Source organism: Orycteropus afer, unplaced genomic scaffold (genome assembly GCF_000298275.1).
Source record: "Orycteropus afer afer isolate SDZICR_OR568_19922 unplaced genomic scaffold, OryAfe1.0 scaffold00153, whole genome shotgun sequence".
NCBI lineage: Eukaryota > Metazoa > Chordata > Mammalia > Tubulidentata > Orycteropodidae > Orycteropus > Orycteropus afer.
In genome coordinates this window covers 5,078,854-5,086,761 of record NW_006921740.1, presented here as the reverse complement: position 1 = coordinate 5,086,761, position 7,908 = coordinate 5,078,854, and positions in this window count along the sequence as shown.

The window sequence follows — 7,908 nt, the reverse complement described above, 5'->3', positions numbered from 1 at the left end:
GGGATCGGGCAGTGTTTCGTTCTGCTGTGCATGGGGTCGCTATGAGTCGGAAACGACTCGACGGCACTTAACAACAACAACAACAACAATGATACCAAATAGTCAATTATTACTTTGAAACAAAGATGAGAATGCCAAGGGTCAGGGAAACTAGATCAATGGGAACAGAACAACCATAATTAGAATGTTCATGCATTGTGAGAATGTAACTCATGTCGCTGAATAATTTCTGTAGAAATTGTTGAATGGGAACCTAAACTGCTGTGCAAACCTTCACAGAAAACAATAACATATTATTATTATTATTATAAAATATAAAAATATGCTCAAATATAAAGACACTAAAGTTGGGGAAAGGTAACAAAAGAAAATTAAGGTATCTAAAATAATATCAGACAAAACAGACTTTAAGACAAGAAGCAACACTAAAGACAAATAGGGACATTTCTTAAAGATAAAAGGATTGATCCACTAGGAAGAACTAGCAATTCTATACTTGTTCATACACAATAACATAGCCTCAAATTATATAAAGCAAAAATTGTCAAAATTAAAAGCAGAAATAGGCAAACACATAATCAAAGTGGGAGATTTCAGCAAATATATCTCTCAGTAACTAATAAAACAAAGAAGAAAATGAAAGCAATGATACAAAAGATTTGAACAACACTTATTACCAAACTCAATCTTAGTGATCTACATAGAATACTGCACCAACAACCTGCACTTTACATATTCTTTTAAGGTCCACATGAAACATTTACAGAAATCAACCACATATAGGTCATAAAGTACACATCAGTGGACAGAAATTTCACCAGATAGACATCATACAGACTACTAAAGAACTTTCTATTTTGAAATAATTATAAATTCACACGAAGTTGCAAAAATAGTATAGTGGTATACTTTTTAAAAATTGCAGTGAAGTTTAAGATCAGTGTAAACGTACAATTTGATATATTTTGCTAAAGGTAGCCAACGTTTCCATCATAGTCGGATAGTAGATTTTTTACTATCGTTATAAATGCAAAATGTTGGACAACAAGGTAGTTGATAAATAAGGAGTAAGCATACACAGCTACATTACCCATGGGTCAAAGAAGAAATCACAATGGAACTCAGAAAAACATTTTTACTTAAATATACTAAAATGATGACAAATAAAAAATTGTAAATATAGCTCAAGCTATATTAGAAAAGAAAGTCAGAAATCAATAATTTATGTATCTACATCAAGAAATTAGGAAGAAACAAAAAAGACAGAAACCCAAGAAAGGAGGAAGAAGATAATAAAGAACGGAAATAAATGGAACAGAAAACATCCATAAATAGAGAAAAATCAACAAAGCCAAAAAGTTAGTTCTTTGAAAAAGACAAATAGAACTGATAAACCTCCGTCAGGCCCTTAGAAAGCAGAGCCAACACTTCTCATCTCATATAGTTTCCCAGTCTTACCTCATCCATGCAAAAGCTTTGTTATCATTCTAATTATCAGAGTCTTCTCAGAATTATCTAACTATGAGAGAAGTCCCTGCCTTTGAGTATTAAAACAGAATCTTGCCTTCCCTGCATTAGGCCCGAGGAACCATTTTACCTTCCTTTTTCCTTAGAGCAGACACAATGACCAACTATTTATTTCCTAGGACTCCTCTCTCCAAAACACCAATTTCACACAGATTATGTCCTCACTTCTCATGCTGTTTCCAAAGACAAGCACAAAACTTTTAAGAGTTTTGCTGTTCTTCTTAATGGATAACCAAACTATGGTACATACACACAATGGAATACTATGCAACCTTAAAGAATAACGTAGAATCTGCAAAACACCGCATAATGTGGATGAACTTGGAGGAGATTATGCTGAGTGAAATAAATCAATCACAGAAGGACAAATATTGCATTTGTCCATTATCGCAAAAAGTCAAGGTAAGGTTTATATATGGAAAGAAATTCTCTTTGTTGGTTACCAGGGGTGGGAGGGGAGGGAAGGAAACACTGTTAGATAGGCTGAGACAAGTATTGATTTGGGTGAAAAGAAAGGCAATGTACCAAATGTGAGTGATCAACATGGTGGCATTGAGGAAGAGGAAGACATAGAGAGGTACATGGGAGGAATAGACAACAAAGTTGAACCCTTTTGCACATACACTACTGCATTGTCAGTGAAGGCAAACATGGCTATATAGGTGGACAGATGGGTGGACAGGCTGAACTATTTATTAGGTATGTCTATGCAGGGGGAGGTGTACCCAAACCATGTATAGGGTTGACAGACAATGTTTCTACAAATGTAATTGTATGTTCTGTAAGAATTCCCAGGTACAGTAGAGCTGACAAGGGACAAGGTTGTAGTCACTTCTTGGGCACAGCCAGCTACCCAGAGAGAGTGAGTAGTTGAACCTATATCTATTCCACGAGTTTCTCAAAATATCTGTTGAAAGAGGGATCTGGTGCACAGTCTGTTAGTAGGACCATGCCATCTTCCAAAAAAATTGTTTTGTTTTTTAACAAAGAACCCATGTTAGAGATTCTGGAACTTTTACAAAGTCTCCATGTTTATTTCTATTATTCTCTATTTTTTCTCTGTAAAGAAGAACAGCAAAACTCTTTTCTTTTTTCTTAATTGTGATTTGGGTGAAAGTTTACAGAGCAAATTCACTTTCTATACAGCAGTTCACATACATTTTGTCCCATGATATTGACTACAATCTCCCACAATGCAACAGCTCTGCTCCCACTTCCTCCCCATAGTTACCTCTTCCCTGTGTCCTTCCCTCCATGCACTCCTGCCACCTGAGCTATATCCCTGTGCATACACAGCCCTTCTATTCTCCCATGATTGTTCTCTCCAAGGAGTGAATCTACCTAGTGTGAATGTTCAGCTCATATGCCTGTCTTTTATCTGGCTGGAAGCCACAGGTGTGGGTTCAACTCCAGACCTGAAGAGCAGCTATGGGCCATAGTCTCAGTGGTTCCACCAGGCTCTATCACACCAGCAAACCTGGTCCCTTTGTTTTTCCAAATGATTTTGAGTTTTGTTCCACATTGCTCTCCCACTTTATCCATGATCTCCTACTGAGATCGCCCTCTGAGTGGTTGACAGTGGTAGCCAGGTACCATCTAGTTCTTCCGGTCTCATAGTCATATAGTCTGAGGATCGCATGGTGTCCCAGTCACTTGGACTAATTGTTTTCATGAACCTTTTGTTTTTCTTCATTCTTCTTTGCTCTAGATGAGGAGAAACCCATCGTTGCATCTAGATGGTCACTTGCAAGCTTTTAAGATCTCAGTCACTACTCGCCAAAGTAGGAGGTGGAACAATGTTTTGTGTAGTGCGTTATGCCAATTGAGCTTATGTCCCCTGTGTCTATGGTTCAACTAGTTGGGGTCAACTTGATGGCAACTGTTCTTTATACATATGATGGAGTGACTGCTTTGACTACAGGGAAAATGGATCCCAGGCTTCCATCATTCTTCGGCAAGCTAACATAGGAAGAGGTCGGATCCAGAAGAGTACAAAAGCCTACAGAATGTCACTGACATAATTAATTTAGAAAAATCATTAGAAAACTTTGTAGTAAAATGGGAAATGATCATGAAAACCTTTTTCTTACCACACAGTGGTTACTTGGTTATTTCATGGAAAACAGTTGTTAAACTTTAAGATACCTTACATTTTTTAGTTTACAAACAGAGAAATTTCTAAAAGATCTGGTTGTTTCAATGAGGAAAACTGATTGTCTGTTGTGTGCTTAATAACAGATATTTTTGGCTGGGAAAATAAAAGGACACATTTAATCTATTCATTTTTTAATATATATATATATATACTTTTTTTTTTTTTTTCTAAACAGAAATGCTATAGATAGGCAGTTGTTACTTACATTCCCAATAAAGTGGATGATTTGACAGTGAGTGATAACGTAGTTATTTTTCAGAGAAACTCATTCTAAAGATAGAATATTTAGAAGTGGATTTGGGGGAAAGTTTTCAACATTATGTGATTTTGTTGTTGCAGAAAACAATGGAAATCATCCCCTTTTGGAATCATCCTTGAATTCTCCTCTCTCTTACTTCCCACAACTAATTGTCTGCAGATTTTGCTGGATCTACAGTCAACATATATCAAGAATGCAACCACTTCTCATCTTCTACAATGCTACCATGCTGGTCCCAGCCATTATAATTTCATTCCTAGATTACAGCAACAGCTTCCTAATTATCTCTCTGCTTGTACTTCTCCTCTAACCCCCTCACCCCATCACTAACCTCAACAACCAGAGTCACCTTATTAATACGTACCAGATCATTCACTCATCTGCTCTAAGCCCTCCAATGGTTTCTTATATCCCTCAATGTAAATAAAAGTCAGATTCCCTACCATGGCCTACAAGTTCCTACATGACTGAATCATTACCTTGCTGACCTCATTTCCTGTTACCATTTTCCTCATTTACTCCACTCTAGCCCCAACAGTGCTGAAACTCAAACAGGCCAGGTGCTCTTTACTTCAAAGCCTTTGACTTGGCGGCTTCCTTTGCCTAGAACATTCATCCCCCAGGTATTTGCATAACTCTTCCCTCACCTCTTCTAGGTCTTTATTTAAATATTTTTCAGTGAGCCTTCCCTGGTCACCCTATCTAAAATAGTCACTACTTGCAATACCCCCCATCCCCTTCCTCACTTTATTTTCCTCCTTAACACTTACTACACCATCTACATATAATCCTCACTTATTGACTATCCTGTTATCTGACAATAGGAACAAATCTACTATCCAACTATTCTGTGCATTAACAATGTACATCTGGCAGTAACCTTCACTGAGGTATGAGGGGAGAGTAATGCTGGCTGTGATGGTTAAGGTTATGTGTCAACTTGGCTGAGCCATGATTCTTAGGGGTTTGGCAGTTATGTAAGGATGTAATTTAGCAGTTATGTGGCAGAGTGCCTAAGGCATTTGACTATTAACCAGAAGGCTGGTGGTTCAAACCCACCAGCCACTCCTCGTAAAAAAGACTGGGCAATCTACTCTATAGAGATACCACCTTGGAAACCCAAGGAGGAGTCACTATGGGTTGGAATCGACTCAATGGCAGTGAGTTTTGTTTTTTTTTTAATATGTAGTCACTTTCCATTTTGTGATCTGATGTTATCATCCCCCATTTTCACATAACACCAATTTTCACATAATGACCTGGTCTTTGGAAACTAACCATGCTGAAAGTAAGGAATGGGTGTGATATATTTTCACTGTAATTGTTTATCTGCTATTGTCAATCTCCATCCACCACTGAATGTGGGTTGGAACTTCTGTCTGTTGTGTGTTCACTGTTGTATCTTTATAATCTAGAATGACACTTAGCAATAATACTTGAATATTTGAATACTGAAAGGATGAATAATCTATTAAAACCTTTATATCTACACACTTAGAAATCTTGGAAACAGTATTTTCCATATCTTCCAAATGAAGAGTTTTAGTGGGCTTTGATTCTTTGTTAAAAATATGAAAATACAACATCTTTCTATTAATTTGGAAGAATAATTGAATGATATATAAAACCAAACCAAACCAAACCCACTGCCGTCAAGTGGATTCCAATTCATAGTGACATTTAGGACAGAGTAGAACTCCCATAGGGTTTCCAAGGCTGTGAATCTTCATAGAAGCACAATGCCTTATACTTCTCTCATGGAGCAGCTGGTAGATTTGAACCACTGACCTTTTTGGTTAGCATTCAAATGCTTTAACCACTAAGCCACCAGAGCTCCTTGAATGATATATACCAAAAAACCAAACCCACTGCCATCGAGTCAAATCCAACTCATAGTGACCTCTCCTTGGGTTTCCAAGGTGGTATCACTATAGAAGTAGATTGCCCAATCTTCCTTCAAAGGAGTGGCTGGTGGGTTTGAACCACCAGCCTTCTGATTAGCAGTCAGATGCCTTAGGCACTATGCCACCAGAGCTCCTTGAATGACATATAGGCAGATAAAATTTATCAGCTGAATCTAACCAAAATCCTTTATATAACTGGTGGATGTGACTGTAAAATATATATTATGATCTATTAAGCGTAGCTGATGATGTCCTTTTTTTATTTGGATCAACATCTCTTTGCAAATTAATCTGCTTTGACTCTTTACTTCCTGTTAGTGGCAACTGAGAACTAAGTTTAAATGCCAAGTCATAGAGCAGAACTTTCTAAAGGGTCCCTCATAATTTAGCAACTGCCAAAATGGGCTTATCCTCTATGCTAAAGGAGTATCCTTTCTTGGGGCTCAAGAACCTGGGCATTGAAGAGTGGTAGTAATATCCACAGGAACTCTAGCAGCGTAGTGCCTAAGGCACTTGACTGCTAACCAGAAGGCTGGCGGTTCAAACCCACCAGCCACTCCTCAAAGGAAGGATGGGCAATCTACTTCTGTAGTGATACTGCCTCGGAAACCCAAAGAAGGGTCGCTATGAGTCGGGTCCGACTTGACAGCTCATAACAACAAGAACAACAATAATATCCATGCTTCTTAGGCCTTTGGAGCTAACTCAAATCTCATGAGGTTTATAATTTTCATTAGTATCTTAGGATGGCATTAATTATTAACTGTTAACCCAAATTTATTAATGAAATATATCTCATTCTAAAGGAAGTAACAAATACATATATTTGTGTTTATGGTTCCATGTCTGAAATGTGGTATTTCTTTCATTATATTTCTTCCCATTGAGACAAATGCAGTCTGGTGAAGCTCCACACAAACACATTTTATGACTAGTAGCAAGATTTTAACTAAACTAAACTATCTTCATGGCAGCATTTATGGATTTTATTTATCCCCCCAAAATATATGTTGTAAATCCTAACCTCTACATGGTTATAATCCCATTAGGGGATGGGTTGTATTTGTGATGTTAATGAGGCAGGATTAGTGTGTTTTGAGTCAATCTTTTTTGAGATATAAAAGAGACTAAACAAGCAAGCAAGAAGCAGAGATAGGGAAAGGGAGATGCCAATGAAGATCACCCAGAAGCAGAAGCTCAAATTGACAAAGACCTTCTTCCAGAGGTAACACAGAGAAAAAGCCTTCCCCCAGAGCTGGTACCCTGAACTTGGACTTCTAGCTCCCTAAACTGTGAGAAAATACATTTGTTTGTTAAAACCACCCACTTGTGGTATTTCTATTATAGCAGCACTAGATAGAGAACTAAAACAGAAGCCCACCTACTGATGAAATAGCAATTTACAACTTGTTTTCAGTTAAAAACCACAGGTTTGGAGTCCTTATTCCATCTCACTCTCCCTTCTCTTGTCTCAGACACTTGAAATGGTAACTATTTATAGTTTGAGAATCTGCTATAATGAGGCAATGTATGTTTGGTACCACACTCTGGGGACTGAGCAGGGAAACAGGAGAATGAAGAACAACATGGTTCTTCAGTGAACTCAAGAGTGTGTATATATAGGTAAAAACACTCCTTTGAATTAGTTGGAAAGCGTACTTCTTAATTTGCCGTGGTGCCGTGGCCATGTATGGAGGAAAGGAGCTCTGGTGGCGTAGTGCCTGAGGCATTTAACTGCTAACCAGAGGTTGGTGGTTCAAATCTGCCAGCCACTCCATGGAAGGAACACTGGGCAATCTACTTCCATAGAGATATGGCCTCAGAAACCCAGTGGAGGTTGCCATGAGTTGGAATTGGCAGTGAGTTTGGTTTTTGGTTTACGTATAGAAGATGTTCTGTAGTTCCTGCTGTTTGTGGGGTCACCCTATAAAATAAGTGCTAATAAAGGCTAGTAACGAAGATAATAAATAATAATAAATAAATAACAAAGATAATAATAAACAATAAAATAATAAAGGGAGCTCTAGTAGCATAGTGGCTAAGGCACTTGACTGCTAACCAGA